Source organism: Alnus glutinosa, chromosome 7 (assembly GCF_958979055.1).
Source record: "Alnus glutinosa chromosome 7, dhAlnGlut1.1, whole genome shotgun sequence".
Lineage (NCBI taxonomy): Eukaryota > Viridiplantae > Streptophyta > Magnoliopsida > Fagales > Betulaceae > Alnus > Alnus glutinosa.
In genome coordinates, this window is record NC_084892.1 from 18,018,574 (window position 1) to 18,040,758 (window position 22,185).

Genomic DNA, 22,185 nt, shown 5'->3' on the forward strand with positions numbered 1-22,185 from the left:
CGTAGAGATGGTTTGTAAGTCATGTCCATGTTGGCCATTCTTCTTAGCATACCTTGCATCAGGGTCAACAACCCTTCATAGTCATGGTAGCTATTTGGCTTCTACGGCTTTCTCTTGTAGTGCCTTGATTTGCTCTTCTTTGATTTGCCACTCTGATTGGCAGGAACAAACTGCTGCTGATGCCGTGGAGCCTGAAGTGCTGTAGTGCCTGATGTAGATCTTGTTGGCAGCTCCTTCTGACCCTTTGACTTTTGAGCCTAGATCTGTGGACATTTGGGTCGAATGTGACCGGTGATGCCACAGTGATGACAGGTGAGCAAGCTTCTTTTGTTTGAATGCTTCTTGACATTCTCTACAGAATTATAGTTAGCATGTTTTTGGTTGTTGACTTGAAGAAAGTTTTGAAATGTATGCTCCAATGTTTTTTGATGTGGTGGCACAAAAGGATGATGAGAATGAAATCCTTGGGGCTCATTGAAAACTGAATGATTATTCCAACTGAAATTTAGGTGATTTTGCCAATTGTGATTATACGTTTGTGAGTATGGATTGCAAGATGATCTTCGGTACACACCTGAAAAAGGACTGTTCCACCGATCTTGCATTTCAAAACTAAAAGAAAATTAAAAATAAAAAATAACTGAAATTAAACTTAGTCTCTTAAACACATTCCCCAGCAACGGCGTCCAAAACTTGTTAGACCAAAAAGGGTGCAAACCCAAGTGTAGGTTTTTGCAAGTAATAATTCTCGATAAATACAAGGTCGATCCATAAGGAATGATCAGACACAAGAGAATAATTTTTATTATTATGCAGAAAAGAAGAAATAGAAATTTGAATTTTGGTTTCCACTAGAAAGTCGAGCAAAGTAATAGAATTTAAATTAAAAAGTAAACTATGAAACTAAAATGAATAAATTTGCTTTGGAAGAAAATATTGGAAAATACTAGGGTTTCAAGGATCCACCTAGTATTTTATTACGTATTCATGAGACTTATAAAATATTAAATAGATCAAACATAGGTTGATTGAGAATTTGATTTAAAAAACATGACGCAATAAATTAAGCATTCAATAAATTTTCGAATCATATCAAATCAAACAAAGTAAGCATTTGATATAAACAAAAATCATAAGGAATCATGTTAGTTTTTGTGTTAGCTGCATTCTGTTAGACAAAAATCACTACTATATAATGTTGCTGCTTTCACAGGGATGTTGTTTTATCCAAAGTCTACTCTCCAGCTATGTTCTTCAAGAAGATTCTGTGAAATTTTCAAGGATGTTTATTTCGGTTCCCTGTCAGCCATCCGGACGACGTGGTATTCCGTCCAGACGCTCATCAGTCAGCAACATCCGTCTGGACGACGAGATCTTTCCGTCCGAACGCCCATCAGTGTCTAGAAGCTTCGAACAGTTCAAGTTTGCATCCGTCCAGACATAATGGCAAATCGTTCGGACACTCTTCAAAGTTCGAGAAGATCCCAGTGTTCCAATGCATCTGTCCGGACGACGTGGTTATACCGTCCGGACGTCATTCAGTGTTTGACAAGCATTAGGGTTTCTGACTCAAGACACAGTTATGGGAAGACGGTTGCAACCGTCCGGACGATGTGTGATCCTGTCCGGACGATGTCCTCCATAAGGCAAGTCGTGCATACAAAGTTCAACCGTCCGGACGTCAATCTTCATGGTCCGGATGATCAAGCATCATATATGGAAATTGCGTGCACCAGTTCAAATGTCCGGACATCAGCCTTCAGGGTCCGGACGCTCAATGCCTTATTATGGTAATTACGTGCGGTCGAAGTGCAACCGTCCAGACGCAAGGGCAACACCGTCCGGTCATGGCCTTGTTATGGAAGCTTTCAGCGCTATTTTGGAAAGGCGGTTGCAGTTGACCGTCCGGACGCTCGGTCAAGCCGTCCAGACACCCTTCAAAATTTTGATCATAACATTTTACTCAAATATTGGATTGGGACAAAATCGGCGTCGTTTGAAAGCTAACGAAAAATGATGTAAATTGATGGTCCGGATGGCCAATAGAAGCATCCAGACGACCCCTGTACGGAAGGAAACATCAAGCGTCCTGACGGCCCTGCAAAAATTCTAGAATTGCTTTTCGGACAAGGAAAAAGTTGCCCGTCCGGACGGCCAAGGCTCCCGTCTGGACGCACGTGCCACAGACTCCGATTCTGATCTGTTTTAGGTCTTCTAAAGCCTATAAATAAGAGGCTTGAGGCATGCATTCGACATAGAATTTGGTAGTGAATTCCATACAGCTTAGAGAGGGTGTTTAGGGAGATATTGAAGATCTGCTAGCTCTCTAGCTTTGCCAGTGTGTGATTTGATCAGCCTTGAAGTCTATCTTAGGGGTTGGCCCTAAGGTAAAGGATTCCATTGAAGACCCCTTCAGGTAGAAGACCTAGTTGGGAGGCGTTCGTGTTAGGCTACACGTTAGAGTGCAAGGTACGACCACTACATCAGGGGTATGTGAGTGTTACTACTTTGTATCTAGTCTTGTCTTCTGAATAGTGGATATCCTGGGTTTGGCTGCCCCAAAGTGGTTTTCCTCTTAATTGAGTTTCCACTTCGTCAACAAAATATTTGTCTCCTTTAATTCCGCATTTAATATTTTATTGCACACTGTTCACACACACTTGTATAAATTAGAAGTCTCTTTATTTTTCAAATCAAAATAAACTTGTCTCATTAAATTACCCCCAAATAAAAATCATCCCCAAAATTTAATCATTCATCTATGAAAAACAAATAATCCCAAGAAAACATAATAAAAATACTAAGCTTCACTTCTAGCCCTAGCTAGAGGTTTAGCCATTCATATTTATGAAAATAAATTCCATAATCAAAGTACTAAACATAAATTGAAAACAAAGAAAATAAAACTTCAAACTCTGTGCCTCTATGCTCTTCTGTGCTCCTTGGCTATTCTCCTTACTTCCTTTTTGGCAACTCCTTCAATTCTTTTTTTTTTTTTTCGTTCTTTTCTTGGTTAAGAATCGATGCTCTCTACTTTATTTATTTTGTTTCCTCCTTTTATTTCTTCTTTTCTTCTCTTTTTATTCCCTACAAAAAAATATAATTCATTTGCATTTATATCAATTTAAGCTCAACTTTAATAATTCAACAATACTCCACAATTAAATAAAAAATGCAAGAATTAGAATAAAACATAGTATGATAATGCTTATTTTAATAAAGAAAATATGTACTTTTAAGCCATTATCACTCTACACCATTGTTACCCGTGAGCGGAGCACATTAGCTTTTATCCCAAGGACCTCTAGACTCAGCCTGTCGTCGCAGGGGAGAGTCCCCGAGTTGGGAAACTTCTCTAGGTGAAGGCCAACCCCGGCCGGTTGCACACACCTTCTTTTGGTATGCTTGTCATGCTATCCTCTATGGTATCGATCATAACTGTAATAGTACCTCAGGGTTAAACAATTACTGCACATGAACGTTTTCTGTAATTCTGTAGACTTTGCTATAACTGTACACTATACTTTAAAACTGTAAGAGCCGTTTTCATAGCTATAGTCTTGCAGATTTTAAACTTTAGATGCTCTTTTCATTCAAAACTGTATTCATATATAAATCATAAACTTTAGAATGCTCTATTCATAATCATAACTTTGAAATGCTCTTATTCATAACTGTAATTATGCATGAATCATAACTTGGAAATGCTCTTATTCACAACTGTAATCATGCATAAACCATAACTTTAAAATGCTATTAATCATAACTGTAATTTATGCACAAAATTCTTGAATAATAAAATATAAGCAATAAAAGCTTGGCATTGAAATAATTAAAAATCACATAAATAAATGCTTCGTAAAATTCTCCAATACTTTGTCAAAATATTTGTAATAAAATCTTGTTCAAGGTTTTTCGGTGTTGTATCCCCTTACCTTGATTTCCTAAGCAACTCTTAGATACCTCTACCTAGATTAGACCATAAAAATTTATTTAGAGACCATTCAAAAGATAATAAAAATCTATTCTACTAATATCAAAGATAAACTTAAAGGGACATTCCAAAATTTCAAATTATAAACTAAGTATCCAAAACATATTATGTACAAAAATTACTCCACTTATATATACGAATAAACAACTCTTATGTGAAGAAAGTTTTTGCCAAAGGTCTCTCTACATAAACTAATAAAAATAAAAAATAAAAATAAAAAAGCTAACCAAAAACATTAGAAAATAACAAAGTTAAAGGTTTAGCAAATACAAATTAAGGGGTTTAAATATACAATATTTGACACTAATCACTACCCGTCACTAATCCTTTTTGCACCATTCACTACCAAAAAAAAAAAAAAAAAAGTTTATTGTCGCTTGAATAGTGTTTTATGGCACAAAAAATGACACTATTCATTTAGCGCCGTTTGAATAGTGTCGTTTGCTAAACGACGTTAAATATAGGGTTGGGAATCCAAGATAGCGTCGTTTACTGTTCAAACAATGTTAATTAAAGTCGCTTGAGCTCAAATGACACTAAACTGTTAGTGTCGTTTGAATAGAAATGATACTAATGTGGATGATTTCTTTTTTTTTTTTTTGCGCAAAAACAACGAAAATGGTAAAGAACCAGTTAACTGGTTGTTGCTTGCATCAAACTTTAGCTTTGTTGTAGTACAAAGCTAGTTGATTAAAAGTAAAACCCACTGAAGGTCACTGAAGCTTGTCCAGATTAAAGGTAAGAACATTAGTATAGAATTCCAACTAAAGCAACTACGAGAAAACGATATTAGTAATTGCAGAAAGTGCTTAAAAAATGCTATCTAAAAAAAGCCTTGTTTATTTTAAGCACCATATAGTTATAATTTCATCTCCTTGACGTAAAAGAGCGTAAGCCAATATAAAATATAGAAACGCCACACTTCAAGGCATCAAGTAAGGACTTTGGAAAAAAAAAAAAAAAAGTAACAAAAGATGAGGTTAAAGGTTCTATGCAAACAATAGATCACAATTCTGTTGAGATAAGAGATCTTATTCCAACAAAAGATCACAAGGCAGCTGAGATAAGATAATGTGTAACAACTTTGTATTTATCATGTAAATATCTTTCACAATCCTTTTGTAACCAATATGCTTATAAAACAATGCATAGAGTTCCCATGGATTTCAAGTGAGAAACAATTACACCATTTGATCTTGTATATTTTTTTTATGGTATCAGAGCTACATGACTAGCTGTCTCCTTTTTTTCTTTTTCTCTTCTTCCTTCTCTCTCAAAATTTCTTTCAAACAAGCCCTACAAACTATCATGTCTACCACAACTACCTCTGCTGTAACATCTACCCCTACTTTCCAACCTGGTCAATCTATTATTACTCTCACTACTACCAATTTTGTCAAGTTACAAAAAGAGAATTACCTCTCTTAGAAGCATCAAATCCAACCTTATTTTTGTAGCCAAAAATTATTTAGCTACCTAGATGGAAGTATCCCATCTCCTTCTCCTTTCTTATCGGCTCCATCAAGCTCCTCGGCTCTGTCAGCTTCCCAAGCAAACCCAGATTACGAACTCTGGTTTGAACAGGATCAAATGAATATGAGTTCTCTTATCTCTCTCCGAATCAATGCTACCTACCATCATTGGAATGACCACTCCATGAAGTCTTGTTCATGTTAGAGAAGATGGGACAAGGCTTGATGATATATGGGAACAGGAACAGATGAGATAGACAAAGCAAATTTTCAAAAGGAAGGCATTAAATGAGACAGGGTGATGGGATAATGGAAAGGGAGGCGTGGAATAGAACAAGGTTATTGGTACAGTTTTTGGTATGGTATGAATCAGTACATTCCTCGATGTTCTTCATGCTTCCCAAGATCTTGGTGATGAGTGCCAAATATTGTATATTTGGACCACTTAATTCACATTTGTTAAACCTTTAGCTTTGTTATTTTTTAATTTTTTTTGTTAGTTTTTGTATTTTGGTATTTTGCAAATCATTGAGAGAAAACGGCAGTTTTAAAGTGAAAAATGCAGAGGTTTGGAAGAAAGCAGACTTTGAGAAGACTTAGATGATATGGTTATATTTAACAAATCAATGAAAGGATTAAATCGGATTGGATAAAATTTCACATTCTGCATAAGTCATAATATTATGACCATAACTTTCTGCTCAAGTATCGGATTAAGGTGAAATTAGTGGCGTTGGAAAGCTAATTCAAAATAATACAAATCATTGTGAAATAGAATTTTCCTAATTCAAAAGTATGCTATGTTATAAGTGTTCTGCAATATAAGAACGCGGATTTCCTTACTCGTGGCTGCTGCAGACACTCCAAACCTTAGCATTCTTTTCTCTTATTAGGGTTTTGAAGGATAGATGCGCCATTTTTAAAAATATGGTTGCAAGCCCTAACATTCTTTTCTCTTAGTAGAGTTTTAAGGAGTAGGGATGCCATTTTGAAAATATGGGGTTTAACCTAATGTTTTGTTATATATACCCCATGATAGGCACCACTTAAGATATATCCCAACATTGTTAGGCTTGGCAATTCGGGTTCGTGTCAACCCGACCGACCCGATTACCTAAACGGGTCTGACACGAACCCGACCCGATTAGTAATCGGGTTATGACACGTGACCTGAACATGACCCGATTAATAATCAGGTAACCCGAACACGACTCGATAAACACGATTAATAATCGTGTAACCCGTTAACCCGACACGATAATCATCCTATCTTAATTTATCAGCATTTCAAATTTTCAATAGTCACTGTTTCCATCAATGGGGTGATCTACGTAACTTTCTCCAGTAAAGTTGCATATTCAAAATCAAATCACCCAATTTTTGTAAACAAAAAATCAACAAAGTTTAAGACTTTAAGTGATTAATTTACCAGTCTCACCTAAACATGTGACTGTGTGAAGCATCGACTCGTGGCTGTGTGTGTGAGGCACTGAGGCATCGTAAGGCGTGGGCTCATGGTTGCGCCTGCATGAACAGCGGCCCAGCGGGTGAACGACTGCGTGAGACTGAAAGGATTCAAGCTAGGGACTGAAACCGTAAAACTGAAACTTGAAAGTTTGAAACACTGAAAGAGAAGACGAGAAGTGCGACTGTGCAGGCGGTCGGGCGTGCGGAGTGCGGGCAGGCGGGCGTGCGGCTAGCGGCTAGCGGCGGGCTACTGGGCTAGGGTTCCAATTTCCGTTCATTTCTTATTTTCATTCTCGAGTGAATTCGCAGAATCTCAATAATCGGGTCACAATCGGGTTGACCCGATTATGACCCGAACCCAATTATACTAAACCCAAACCCTATTTTCCCGTGTCGTGTTAGTGCCGGGTTCACGGGTCGTATCAAAAATTGCCAACCCTAAATATTGTACATAGCGGCAGCTGGGTTCTTTGGCTTTTATTCTTCGTAAGTCTTTTATTTTTATGTTCTTAATAAAAGTTAGTATTTTATTTTTAGTTATGAGAGGCTAAGTCTTCAACTAAGGTTGAAAATGAAGCCTTGCCATTTATTAGATTTTGTGTTTTCATGTTTTGATTCGTATAATCCGAATGTATGTCCATTTCAATTCAATTAAAGAATTAAAACTCTTTTAATTGATTGTTTCAATTAATGTATGTGTAAACGTTGGATATTCAATATGTTTCATCCAACGGATAAATTGAATCTTTTAATTTAATTTGGATATCCATTGTAATTTGTTAATCAAACGGATACATTGGATGGTTTTAAATTAAATTGGATATTCATTGTGATTTGTGGAAATGATGGATTCATTGAATTTTTCAATATGTAATTTTATGAAAATTAGAACATGCATAGGATGTATGAATAAACATGAAAATATGTGCTTTGATTTAGCGAGGTGGATTCTAAAACCTTAGTGCTTTGTATTAATTGTTTTTATTCTATTTTATTTTAGCTAATTATTTTCCATCAAAATACCAAAAAATTAGAACTAGATTAAGATAGAATTAGTTTAAATAGAAATTAATTTTTGAAACACAATTCTATGTGGATTCGACCTCGCACTTGCACATACACTATATTGCAAACGATTCATGAGCTTGCAAGTATTAAAATTTGCACAACAAGTTTTTGGCACCGTTGCCGGGTGTTAGTATTTTTATTGGCTACATTCTGGATAAAACAAAAATACTTTATGTAATGGTTACGTTTTATAAGGATGGTCGGTTTTCAATTCTGAATCCTTATGTATTTAGACAATGATCAAATCAAAGACAATAACTAATCACAAGCTTCTTAAAGATATTCATGAAGAGTCCTTGCAAAATCCAAGACAAAAACAACCGGTTCCTGTGCAACCGTCCGGACGGGCCTTTGAAGGCGTCCGAACGCCCTGCAGTGTCTTATAGATAAACATTGAAGACGTCCGGACGTCAGAGCAACACCGTCCGGATGCCAGGTCAATCAGTATTCAACAAGGAGTTGAATTTCAGAAGTCGACACTGTTTGGGAAGTCTCTGCAAGCCGTCCGGACAACGTGGCAACACGTCCGGACGATGTCCAATATTTCATAATATTCCAGAGTTCCGTTCGAATGCAGAAAGGATTTTAGCGAAGACCGTCCGGTCGCTCGGTCAAGCCGTCTGGACGTGAACCCGATAAAGATAAAATTACATTGTTTCTGAAAGGATATCGCAGAAAACTATCCGGACGAGGCTAACTTCCGTCCGGACGCTCGCTAGTCAGAGTCTGAATCTCAGCCGTTTTTTAGGTCTCTTTAAGCCTATAAATAGGGGGCTTTAGGCTAGTGTTTTGTACAGAATTCGATAGTGAATTACATAGTGCTTTGAGAGAGTGTTTAGGGAGAATCGAAGATCCGCTAGCTCTCAAGCCCGTGCTAGTGTGTGCATAACTGTTTGTGTGAAGTCTATCTTAGGGGTCGGCCCTAAGGTAAAGGAATTTATCAAAAACCCCTTTAGGTGGAAGATCTGGTTGGGAAACGTTCGTGTTGAGTTACACGTCAGAGTTAAAGGTATGACTACTGCATAGGGTTATGTGAGTACGAGTGTGTTGTAACTAACTTTGTTTTTGGATAGTGGATTTTCTGGGTTTGGCTGCCCCGAAGTGGTTTTTTCCCTTCATAGAGTTCTACTTCGTAACAAATATCTTCTCTCATTTAAATTCCGCATTTAAGATATTTGTTTGCACACAAACACACACACTTGGTTTAAATTAGAAGTCAATAAATTATTTTCAATTGGTATCAGAGCTTGGTATACTCTGTTTTAGATTTATTTCTTGAGTGTATCCTTTTGACTTCTGTTTTTTATTATTATGTCTCAAAATCTTAATTCTATTCCGCCCTTTGATGGGACAAACTATGGCTATTGGAAAGCCCGAATGCGCTTCATTTTAAAATCTATTGACGTATGGAAAATTGTTGAAACTAGTTGGATTAAACCAGAAGAAACAGACGAAATTACTGTTATTCAAACAAGCGCAAGACTTTCCAATGATGAAGCCCTCCATGCACTATGTCAAGCACATTCACCATCTGAATTCGCAAGAATTTCAAATTTTGAAATTGCTAAAGATGCATGGAAAATTCTAGAAACAATATATGAAGGCACAAAACTAGTAAAATCTGCCAAACTTCAAATGTTGATTTCTAAATTTGAAGAAATTAAGATGCAAAAAGAAGAGACCTTCGGAGAGTTCTACACTAAGATTAGCGACCTAAGAAACTCGATGGTGAGTCTTGGGAAGCAAATCTCGGATGTAAAACTCATCCAAAAGAAACTAAGATCTTTGCCTGAGCGTTTCAGGATTAAGGTGACAACTATAGAAGAAAGCAAAGATCTGGAGGAGATGAAGATTGAAGAGCTGGTAGGATCTCTTCAGACATATGAATACTCCTTTCCTCCGGTCAGAAAGGCAAAGACAATTTCCCTAAAGGCATCTAAGGCATCCAAGAAGAAATCCATAGTCTCATCTGACGAAGACTCTGATGTTGATGAAGATGTAGTGGCAATGTTAGCCAAGACCTTCAAGAGTTTTATGAAGAATAATAAATTCAAGAAGAAGTTCTCTGACAGATTAAGAAAGGCTCCCCACACAACTGATATAGAAGAAGCAGAAAAGAAAGATCCGAGGGGTCCCCAGAGCTTCGAATGTTCAGGCTTTGGGCACATCAGGACTGAATGTGCAAATCTGAAGAAACAAAGAGGGAAATCCTGTAATGCAACTTTCAGTGATGAGTCTGAGAAAGAAGAAGAAACTTCTGAGGAAGAAAAATTCCTGACATTCGTAGCCCCACATGAAGATAAGGAGGATTCTCAGTCCTACTAATCTAAGAATAGTGAAGAAGAAGATATGCAGTCAGCCTATCAACTTCAATATGTTGAATTCCTAAAGCTGAGGGAGAAATACAAGGAGCAGGTACTAGAACTGGACAGCCTCTGGTCGAGAAGACCTCTATGCTCATAAAGATCAATGATTTAGAAGAGAGGCTACTGGAGACACAGTTACAACTAAAAAGAGTCTCAGACGAGAAGCTCACTCACATGCTCTCCATTCAAAAGTGCCCAACTAACAAGATAGGACTCGGGTATGTTCCTACTTCTATTTCTGATACTCCGTCTACCTCCAAGACCATTTTTGTGAGGCCAGTTATTCTCGAATCTCCACCTCCAAGAATGGATAAGGGAAAAGCAGTTATGGAAGGAGAAGTTCCTTTCAATCCTTAGCCTCTGTTCAAGCTTCCTATCAGGAGAAAGCCTCCCACATGCCATCACTGTGGCAAGCTAGGGCACATCAAACCAAATTGCCCACATTGGCAAGTTCAACAGAAGAAAAAATGGCTAGCTCCTAAAACTCCCATGTGTCACCAATGTGGAGTTAGCAGTCATATCAGACCAAAGTGTCCTCCACCTAAGCCTCCCAAGCATCATAGATCTCTGCCCAAAAATCATGTTCCAAAGCTTCAGCAGTTGCAGAAGCCTACTTAAGCGAAAAAGACTTGGGTCCCCAAGAAAACTGCAGCAAGGAAAATCTCCAGTGAAGGAACATCTTCCGCCAGTACTTTCATGCAAGATCTGGTCAGATTTCTAACACTACAGCTTAAGAAGGAAGGACAGGACAAAGACGAGGACACCCACTCCCCTAGGGGGAGCAGACCTACCTAGTAGGTAAGGTCACACATGCCTAGGATTTTGGTTCCTAAATCCTAGAGCATGACAGGTACACTTGCATAGTTTATTTTATTTTATTATCTTATAAAAACTTTGCATGTTGTTTTGGAACCATCATTTCTATCCCTACATTCCCTCTTGGGTTGTCTTGAGAAAATTCTGCAGGTATTAAATAGGGATGATAGTAAAAGCACGTCGAGCGGCTGTTTTTCTATCTTGTTACTCTCAAACCTCTCTCCCTAAGGTCAAGTTTGTTTTTACCTTACATGATTGGTCAACACTACTCTCTTTATTTTGAAAGCATGTTTGTTGTTTATTTTTTTAATAAAAAAAGAAAAAAAAGAAAAAAAAAGAAATGGGGGGTTAAAAGGATGCAGAGGTTTATTGTTTTTTTTATATATATATAACTTCTAGATATCTTATGTATGTTTAACTGATGTCTCAGTTTCTGATGCGTTTGTTCTTTAGCCTTTATAAAACTGAGAGTTTCTCTTGATATCTGCAAAGTTTCCCAGTGGCATCCATACTAGATAGATGTTTTTCTCTTGCGATGAAAAATATGCATTATCCAAGGCTCCCCTTAGGTATTTTTGTCTCTCCTTTGACTTTTAAATTCTTGATTTTTTTTTTTTAGAGATAATTTTTGTGCTAAGATGGTCAAATTGACCAACTCGCTAGTTGAACCTAGAACCCATAAATTCTAGCATTCTTTCTAGGTTGCAGCACCAAGTGACAAAAGGCATTCAAAAATGTATAAATGGATAAATAAAAAGATCCACTGCTTATGCTAAATCTGTTCTTGATCTTGTCCCTAAAGAAACAGTCAGTGACCACATCATTGTGAAAATAGACGGTCACTAAAGGATATAGTAAAAGAAAAAGTGATGTAACTTAGGGGGAGTGTATTAGATGAAGGTAACTAGGCCCTAGCATAATAAGGTTTGACTTTTGACTAATCTAACATTGATTTTCTCTCTTCTTTGAAAAATCCAGGTGATTTAAGTCATATCAGTATACTTCATACCTTATTAAGAAAGCCTTCACACACACACGCATTACTTGAGTTAAGTTTTCTATTGAAAAATGTCCTTCTACAAGGAAATTCTTGTGCTGATTAAAACTTAACTCTCAATTATATCTTGGTTTTTTTTTAAATGCTAATTGAACTAAGATATCAGTGTTATATACATGCATGCTCTGGAAATTATTTGGGAAATATTTTTCTGCTCTTTTTCCTCTCTTTTTCAGATTCTTTTGTGTGAAGCGTCCAGACGGTGTTTCGAACGTTCGGACGGTGCTCCTGTATGTCCGGACGGTTATTCTGGTTGTCAGGACGATACGGTTTTCTTCTTGTCCGGACGAGCGTGTTTTTGCAACCTCTACGTGGCACTACGTTCAGACGTCATTTAAGTTTCGTCCGAACGGTGAACCCTGTAGGGTTAAATCGCATTCTCCCCGCACCACAACCCATTTTTTCGCCCTTTTTGGCTCTTTTTGTTGTCTTGTACGTTTTCCTTGTGATTTTTATGTGTATTTCTCACATGCACGTGTCATCTTTGCAGTTTCTCTCCACCCCAGGTATTTTTTAATACTCTTTTACTAATTTCTTTTAAGGTTCTATACTTAAAATAAGGTGTTTTTGGGTTTCTATTATGTTGAGTTTAATGTGTATTATTCCTTAACATATGTTATTATTTGAGATTGATATTCTGCATATTTGGTTCTCAATATTGTTTGGGTTGTGTTTTATTGATGTTGTAATTTTTGGATAGTCCATTTTACAGCCATTATAATGCCCAAATCTTTTTTGGACTAACAGGAATTAATGCTTTCATGAATTTCTGTCTGTATTTTTTTTAGTCTAGAAATTATGTCTTCAGATGACTCTCCTCCCCGAGTCAGGCAACGAATTGAAAAGTCAGTGGCTGACCGGTTGCACCGCATGCGCTCACGACAGGTCCTATCTGAGCGGAATCTTCTCCGCTCAGATCTGCAAGACCCAGTTCTGCTTCCCATCGCTCAGATGCTACTGGAGAACAACTGGGAGTACCTATATAATTGTGCATGCCAGGCCTTTCACAGACTGGTGTGGGAATTTTATGGCCATATGATCGTCATTCAGGATAATGATAGAGGACTGATCATGCAAACTATGGTCAGAGGCCAGACAATTTTGATAGACCCCCAGCTTATCAATTCTGTGATCGGGGTCCCTGTTCTACTAGTCTCCGGAGTTCCTTTTCCTGATGAGGCTCCAAGCATTGAGTTTTTACATGATTTCTTTGGGACGAGACCACTGCGAGAGGACAAGTCCCACTCCCAGATCAACATTGGTGTTTTTGCTCCTATGCACCAATTTTTAGCAAAAATTGTGGTCATAAACATTTGACCTCAAGCTCGTCGAAGTGAGCTGACTCTCAAGAAGGCCACCCTTCTTTATGCCATCATGATGCGAACTCCTTTTTGCTTGTGCAAGCACATCTTGCACACTATGCTCGAGATTCGAGATGAGAAGAACACGAGTCTGTCTTTTGGGTGTTTAATCACTCAAATTTGCCTTCAGGTTGAGACAGATATTTCAGACTCGGAGCCCACTCACGGATCCCAGATCCTCTTGGCATTCAAACTCTCATGAAGTCTAATGCTCATTTGTGGCACGAGGCTCAAGGCGCTGTTCCTCAGCCTCACCAGATCTCCCCATAGCAGCTGCATCATCATCATCTCAGGCTGTGCCTCCCTCTTTTGAAATTAAGGTTTCCTTTGCATAGCTTATGACTTCTATGTCCACTCTCCAGCGGGAAGTCAATCTCATAGGAGAGGGTGTCAAGTAGAGCCAGATCGATATAATGGAGTGCCTGAAATATCATCATCCAAAGCCGCATGATGATGATGATTGAGTTTTTTTTATGTTCAGTCTTGTTTTGGTTATCGAACAATTTTAATTTTAATTTTATTTTTATGCTGACATTTTGTGTAATTATTAAACACTTATGGTTTAATTAATACTCTGTTTACCCTTTGTCTTTGTGTGACAAAAAGGGGGAGTATTTTTTGGTTTTGGTTTGGTTTATTTGGTATTTAGACCCGAAATTTATTTCCAAACCGGTCAAGTGTTTTTGTCCCAAAATGGCAAAGGGTGAGTTTGTTAGTATTTTTATTGGCTACATTCTGGATAAAACAAAATTTATGTAATGGTTGCGTTTTAACAGGATGGTCGGTTTTCAATTTAGAATCTTCATGTATTCAGACAATGATCAAATCAAAAACAATAACTGATCACAAGCTTCTTAAAGATGTTCATGATGAGTCCTTGCAAAATCCAAAACAAAAACAACCAGTTCCTGTGCAACCGTCTGGACAGGCCTTTGAAGGTGTCCGGACGCCCCGCAGTGTCTTACAGATAAACATTGAAGACGTCCAGACGTCAGAGCAACACCCTCCGGACGCCAGGTCAATCAGTATTCAACAAGGAGTTGGATTACAAAAGTCGACACTGTTCGGGAAGTCTCTGAAAGCCGTCCGGACGACGTGGCAACACGTCCGGACGATGTCCAGTGAAAATAATTTATTGACTTCTAATTTAAACCAAGTGTGTGTGTTTGTGTGCAAACAAATATCTTAAATGCGGAATTTAAATGAGACAAGATATTTGTTACGAAGTGGAAACTCTATGAAGAGAAAAAACTACTCCGGGGCAGCCAAACCCAGGAAATCCACTATCCAAAAACAAAGCTAGTTACAAGACACTCGTACTCACATAACCCTATGCAGTAGTCATACTTTTAACTCTGACGTGTAACCCAACACGAACGCTTCCCAACCAGATCTTTCACCTGAAGGAGTTTTTGATGGATTCCTTTACCCTAGGATCGACCCCTAAGATAGACTTCACAAGAACACTTGAGCACACACCGGCAACAGCTTGAGAGCTAGCGGATCTTCGATTCTCCCTAAACACCCTCTCAAAGCACTATGGAATTCACTATCGAATTCTGTACAAAACACTAACTTAGAGCCCCCTATTTATAGGCTTCAAGAAACCTCAAAAACTGCTGAGATTTGGACTCTGGCTGGCGAGCGTCTGGACGGAAGTTAGCCACGTCCGGACGGTTTTCTTCGATATCCTTTCAGAAACAGCGTAATTCTATCTTTATCGGGTTCACGTCTGGACGGCTTGACCAAATGTCTGGACGGTCTTCGCTAAAATCCTTTCCATGTTCGAATGGAACTCTAGAATATTCTGAACTACTGGACATCGTCTAGACGTGTTGCCACGTCATCCAGACGGCTTGCAGAGACTTCCCAAACAATGTCGACTTCTGAAATCAAATTCCTTGTTGAATACTAATTGACCTATCGTCCGGACGGTGTTGCTCTGACGTCCGAACGTCATCAATGTTTATCTGTAAGACACTGCGGGGAGTCCAGACGACTTCAAAGGCACGTCCTAATGGTTGCACAGGAACCAGATGTTTTGTCTTGGATTTTGCAAGGACTCTTCATGGACATTTTGTAGAAGCTTGTGATCAGTTATAGTTTTTGATTTGATCATTGTCTGGATACATGAAGATTCTAAATTGAAAATCGACTATCCTGTTAAAACCCAACCATTACATAAAGTGTTTTTGTTTTATCCAGAATGTAGCCAATAAAAATACTAACAAACTCTCCATTTGGCCATTCTGGGACAAAAACACTTGACCAGTTTGGAAATACATTCCAAGTCAAAAACCAAAAAATACTCCCCCTTTTTGTCACACAATGACAAAGGGTAAACAGAGTATTAATGAAAACCATAAGTGTTTAATAATTACACCAAAGAGTAAGCACAAATGTAAAATTGTTCAAAAACCAAAACAAGACTGAACGTAACATAAATAAAACCCAATCATCATTCGGCTTGGGATGATGATATTTTAGACACTCTCTGATGTCGATATGGCTCTTCTCGACACACTCCCCTATAAGATTGACTTCCCGCTGAAGAGCTGACATGGAAGTCATAAGCTGTGCAAAAACAGCTTCAATGTCGAAGGAAGGAGTCACAGCCTGTGAAGATGATGATGCAGCTGCTGTGGGGAGATCTAATGGAGGCTAAGAAACAGCACCTTGAGCCTCGTGCCTCAACTGGGCATTAGACTTCATGTGAGTCTATATGCCAAGGGGATCTAGGATCCGTGAGCGGGGCTCCAAGTCTGAAATATCTGACACGACCTGAAGGCAGATTTGAGTAGTTAAACACCTAAAAGACAGACTCGTGTTCTTCTCATCGCGAACCTCGAGTATAGTGTGCAAGATGTGCTTGCACAGGCAAAAAGGAGTCCGCATCACGATGGCATATAGAAGGGTGGCCTTCTTGAGAGTCAGCTCACTCCGATGAGCTTGAGGCCAAATGTTTGTTACCACAATTTTAGCTAAAAATCGGTGCATAGGAGCAAAAGCACCGATGTTGATCTGGGAGTGGGACTTGTCCTCGCGCTGTGGTCTAATCCCAAAGAAGTCATGTAAAAAATCAATGTTGGGAGCCTCATCAGGAAAAGGAACTCCGGAGACTGGTAACACTGGCACTTCGATCACAGCACTGATAAGCTGTGGATCAATCTGTATCTGCTGTCCTCTAACCATGGATAATGAGTCCTCTATCATCCTCCTGGATGATGATCATGTTTCCATAGAACTCCCGTACCAGTCTGGGAAAGTCTGGGCAGGCACAATTGTACAAGTACTCCCAGTTGTTCTCCAAGAGCATCTGAGAAATGGGAAGCAGAAATAGGTCTCGCAGATCTGCGCGGAGAAGATTCCGCTCAGATAGGACCTGTCGTAAGCGCATGCGGTGCAATCGGTTAGCCACTGACTCTTCAATTCGTTGCCTGACTCGGGAAGGAGAGTCATCGGAAGACATAATTTCTAGACTAAAAAAAAAATACAAAAAATCATGAAAGCATTAATTCCTGTTAGTCCAAAAGAAAAAAATTTGGGCATTATAACTGCTGTAAAATGGACTATCCAAAAATTACAACATCAATAAAACACAACCCAAACAATATTGAGAACCAAATATGCAAAATCTCAACTCAAATATTTACATATATTGAGGAATAATACATATTAAACCCAAAATAATAAAAACCCAAAAAACAACCTATTTTAAGCAAAGAAACTTAAAATAAAGTAGTAAAAGAGTATAAAAAAATACTTGGGGAGGAGATAAACTGCAAAGATGACACGTGCACAAAAGAGTTACGCATAAAAAGCACAGAGACAATGCACAAGAAGACAAAAACGAACCAAAAGGAGGGAAAAAATGGGTTGCGGCGCGGGGAGAATGTGATTTAACCCTACAGGGTTCACTATTCGGACAGAACTTAAATGACGTTCGGACGTTGTGCCACGTAGAGGTCTTAAAAACATGCTCATCCAGACAAGAAGAATGAACGTCCGGATGAATCAACCGTATCGTCCGAACAACCAGAATAACCATCCGGACATACAGGATCAACCGTCCAGACATCCCGAAACACCGTCCGAACGCTTCACACAAAAGAATCTGAAAAAGAGCAGAAAAATATTTTCCAAATAATTTCCAGAGCACTCATGTATATAACACTAATATCTTAGTTCAATTAGCATTTTAAAAAAATTCCAAGATATAATTGAGAGTTATGTTTTAATCACCACAAGAATTTCCCTACAGAAGGACATTTTTCAATAGAAAACTTAACTCATGCAATGCGTGTGTGTGTGAAGGCTTTCACAATAAGGTATAAAGTATGCTGATATGACTTAAAACACCCGAATTTTTCAAAGAAGAGAGAAAATCAATGTTAGATCAGTCAAAAGTCAAACTTTATTATGCTATGGCCTAGTTACCTTCATCTGATACACTCCCCCTAAGCTGCAGCACTTTTCTTTTACTATGTCCTTTAATGACAGTCTATTTCCGCAATGATGTGGTCACTGACTGTTTCTTTAGGGACAAGATCAAGAACAGATTTAGCATAAGCAGTGGATCTTTTTATGTATCCATTTTTATTTAGTTGAATGCCTTTTATCACTTGGTGTTGCAACCTAGAAGGAATGCCAGAATTTATGTGTTCTAGGTTCAACTAACGAGTTAGTCAATTTGACCATCTTGGCAAAACAAAATCTCTCTAAAAAAAAATCCAGCAGCTAAAAGTCAGAGGAGAGACACAAAAACCTTAGGGGAGCCTAGGATAGTGCACATTTTTCATCGCAAGAGAAAAGCAATTATCTTGTATGGATGCCACCGGGAAACTTAGCAGATATCAAAAAAAAAAAACTCTCACTTATATAAAGGCAAATGAATAAATGTATTATAAACTGAGACATCAGTTAAACATACATAAGATATCTAGAAGTTATAAAAAAATAAACCTCTGCATCCTTTTAACCCCCCCTTTTTTTTATTAAAAAAAAACAACAAACATGCTTTCAAAATAAAGAGAGTAGTGTTGACCAAGCATGTACGGTAAAAACAAACCTGACCTCAGGGAGAGAGGTTTGAGAGTTACAAGACAGAAAAACAACCGCTTGACGCTTTTACTATCATCCCTATTTAATACCTGCAGAATTTCCTCAAGACAACCCAAGAGGGAATATAGGGATAGAAAAGATGGTTCCACAACAACATGCAAAGTATTTATAAGATGACAAAATAAAGTAAACTATGCAAGTGTACCTGTCATGCTCTAGGATTTAGGAACCAAAATCCTAGGCATGTGTGACCTTACCTACTAGGTAGGTCTGTTCCCCCTCAGGGAGTGAGTGTCCTCATCCTTGTCCTGTCCTTCCTTCTGAAGCTCTAGAGTTAGAAATCTGACCAGATCTTGCATGAAAGTACTGGCGGAAGATGTTCCTTCACTGGAGATTTCCCTTGCAGCAGTTTTCTTGGGGACCCAAGTCTTTTTCGCTTGAGTAGGCTTCTGCAGCTGCTAAAGCTTTGGAACATCATTTCTGGGCAGAGATCTATGATGCTTGGGAGGCTTAGGTGGGGGATACCTTGGTCTGATATGACTGCTAACTCCACATTGGTGACACACGGGAGTTTTAGGAGCCAGTCATTTTTTCTTCTACTGAACTTGCCAATGTGGGCAATTTGGTCTAATATGCCCTAGCTTGCCACAGTGATGGCATGTGGGAGGCTTTTTCCTGATAGGAAGCTTGACCAGAGGCTGAGGGTTGAAAGGAACTTCTCCTTCCATAACTGCTTTTCCCTTATCCATTCTTGGAGGTGGGGATTCGAGAATAACTGGCCTCACGAAAATGTCTTGGAGGTAGATGGAGTATCAGAAATAGAAGTAGGAACATACCCGAGTCCGGTCTTGTCAGTTGGGCACTTCTGAATGGAGAGCATGTGAGTGAGCTTCTCGTCTGAGACTCTTTCTAGTTGTAACTGTGTCTCCAGTAGCCTATCTTCTAAATCATTGATCTTTATGAGCGTAGAAGTCTTCTCTATCTTGAGGTTGTTAAGCCCTAGTACTTGTTGTTTGTATTTCTCCCTCAGCTTTAGAAATTCAACATATTGAAGTTGATAGGCTGATTGCATATCTTCTTCTTCACTAGTCTCAGAGTAGTAGGATTGAGAATCCTCCTTATCTTCATGTAGGGCTACAAATGCCAGGAATTTTTCTTCCTCAGGAGTTTCTTCTTCTTTCTCAAACACATCGCTGAGAGTTGCATTAAAAGCTTTCCCTCTTTGTTTCTTCATATTTGTACATTCAGTCCTGATGTGCCCAAAGCCTGAACATTCGAAGCACTAGGGACCCCTCGGATCTTTCTATTCTGCTTCTTCTGTATCAGTTGTGTGTAGAGCCTTTCTTAATCTGTCAGAGAACTTCTTCTTGAATTTATTGTTCTTCATAAAACGCTCGAAGTTCTTGGCTAACATTGCCACTGCATCTTCATCAACATCAGAGCCTTCGTCAAATGAGACTATGGATTTCTTCTTGGATGCCTTAGATGCCTTGAGGGAAATTGTCTTTGCCTTTCTAACCAGAGGTAAGGAATATTCATATGTCTGAAGAGATCCTACCAGCTCTTCAATCTTCATCTCCTCTAGATCTTTGTTTTCTTCTATAGTTGTCACCTTAATCTTGAAACGCTCAGGCAAAGATCTTAGTATCTTTCGAATGAGTTTTACATCTGAGATTTGCTTCCCAAGACTCACCATCGAGTTTCTTAGGTCGCTAATCTTAGTGTAGAACTTTCCGAATGTCTCGTTTTCTAGCATCTTAATTTCTTCAAATTTCAAAATCAACATTTAAAGTTTGGCGGATTTTACTAGTTTTGTTGCTTCATATGTTGTTTCTAGAATTTGCCATGCATCTTTAGCAATTTCACAATTTGAAATTCTTGCGAATTCAAATGGTGAAAGTGTTTCACATAGTGCATGAAGGGTTTTATCATTGGAAAGCCTTGGGCTTGTTTGAATAACAGTAATTTCATCTGTTTCTTCTGGTTTAATCCAACTAGTTTCAACAATTTTCCAGACGTCAATAGATTTTAAAAAGAAGTGCATTCGGGCTTTCCAATAGCCATAGTTTGTCCCATCAAAGGGCGGAACAGAATTAAGATTTTGAGAGACATAATAATCAAAAACAGAGTCAAACGGATAAACTCAAGAAATAATTCTAGAAATAGAGTGTACCAAGCTCTAATACCAATTGAAAATAATTTATTGACTTCTAATTTAAACCAAGTGTATGTGTTTGTGTGCAAACAAATATCTTAAATGTGGAATTTAAATGAGACAAGATATTTGTTACGAAGTGGAAACTCTATGAAGAGAAAAAACCACTCCGAGATAGCCAAACCCAGGAAATCCACTATCCAAAAACAAAGCTAGTTACAAGACACTCGTACTCACATAACCCTATACAGTAGTCATACATTTAACTCTGACGTGTAACCCAACACAAACGCTTCCCAACCAGATCTAACACCTGAAGGGGTTTTTGATGGATTCCTTTACCCTAGGGCCAACCCCTAAAATAGACTTCACACGAACACTTGAGCACACACCGACAACGGTTTGAGAGCTAGCGGATCTTCGATTCTCCCTAAACACCCTCTCAAAGCACTATGGAATTCACTGTCGAATTCTGTACAAAACACTAGCCTAAAGCCCCCTATTTATAGGCTTCAAGAAACCTCAAAAACTGCTAAGATTCGGACTCTGGCTAGCGAGTGTCCGGACGGAAGTTAGCCACGTCCGGATGGTTTTTTGCGATATCCTTTTAGAAACAGCGTAGTTTTATCTTTATCGGGTTCACATTCGAATGGCTTGATCGAGCGTCCGGACGGTCTTCGCTAAAATCCTTTCCATGGTCGAACGAAACTCTGAATATTCTGAACTTCTAGACATCGTCCGGACATGTTGCCACGTCGTCCGGACGGCTTGCAGAGACTTCCCAAATAGTGTCAACTTCTGAAATCAAACTCCTTGTTGAATACTAATTGACTTATCGTTCGGACGGTGTTGCTCTGACGTCCAGACGTCTTCAATGTTTATCTGTAAGACACTGCGGGGCATCCGGACGCCTTCAAAGACACGTTCGGACAATTGCACAGGAACCGGCTGTTTTGTCTTGGATTTTGCAAGGACTCTTCATGGACATTTTGTAGAAGCTTGTGATCAGTTATAGTCTTTGATTTGATCATTGTCTGGATACATGAAGATTCTGAATTGAAAACCGACTATCCTGTTGAAACGCAACCATTACATAAAGTGTTTTTGTTTTATCCAGAATGTTGCCAATAAAAATACTAACATCCTGTATTTCAGAATATCCCAGAGTTCCGTTCGAACGCGGAAAGGATTTTAGCGAAGATTATCCGAACGCTCGATCAAGCCGTCCGAATGTGAACCTGATAAAGATAAAATTACGCTGTTTCTGAAAGGATATCGCAGAAAACCGTCCAGACGTGGGTAACTTCCATCCGGACTCTCGCCAGCTAGAGTCCGAATCTCAACAATTTTTGAGGTCTCTTTAAGCCT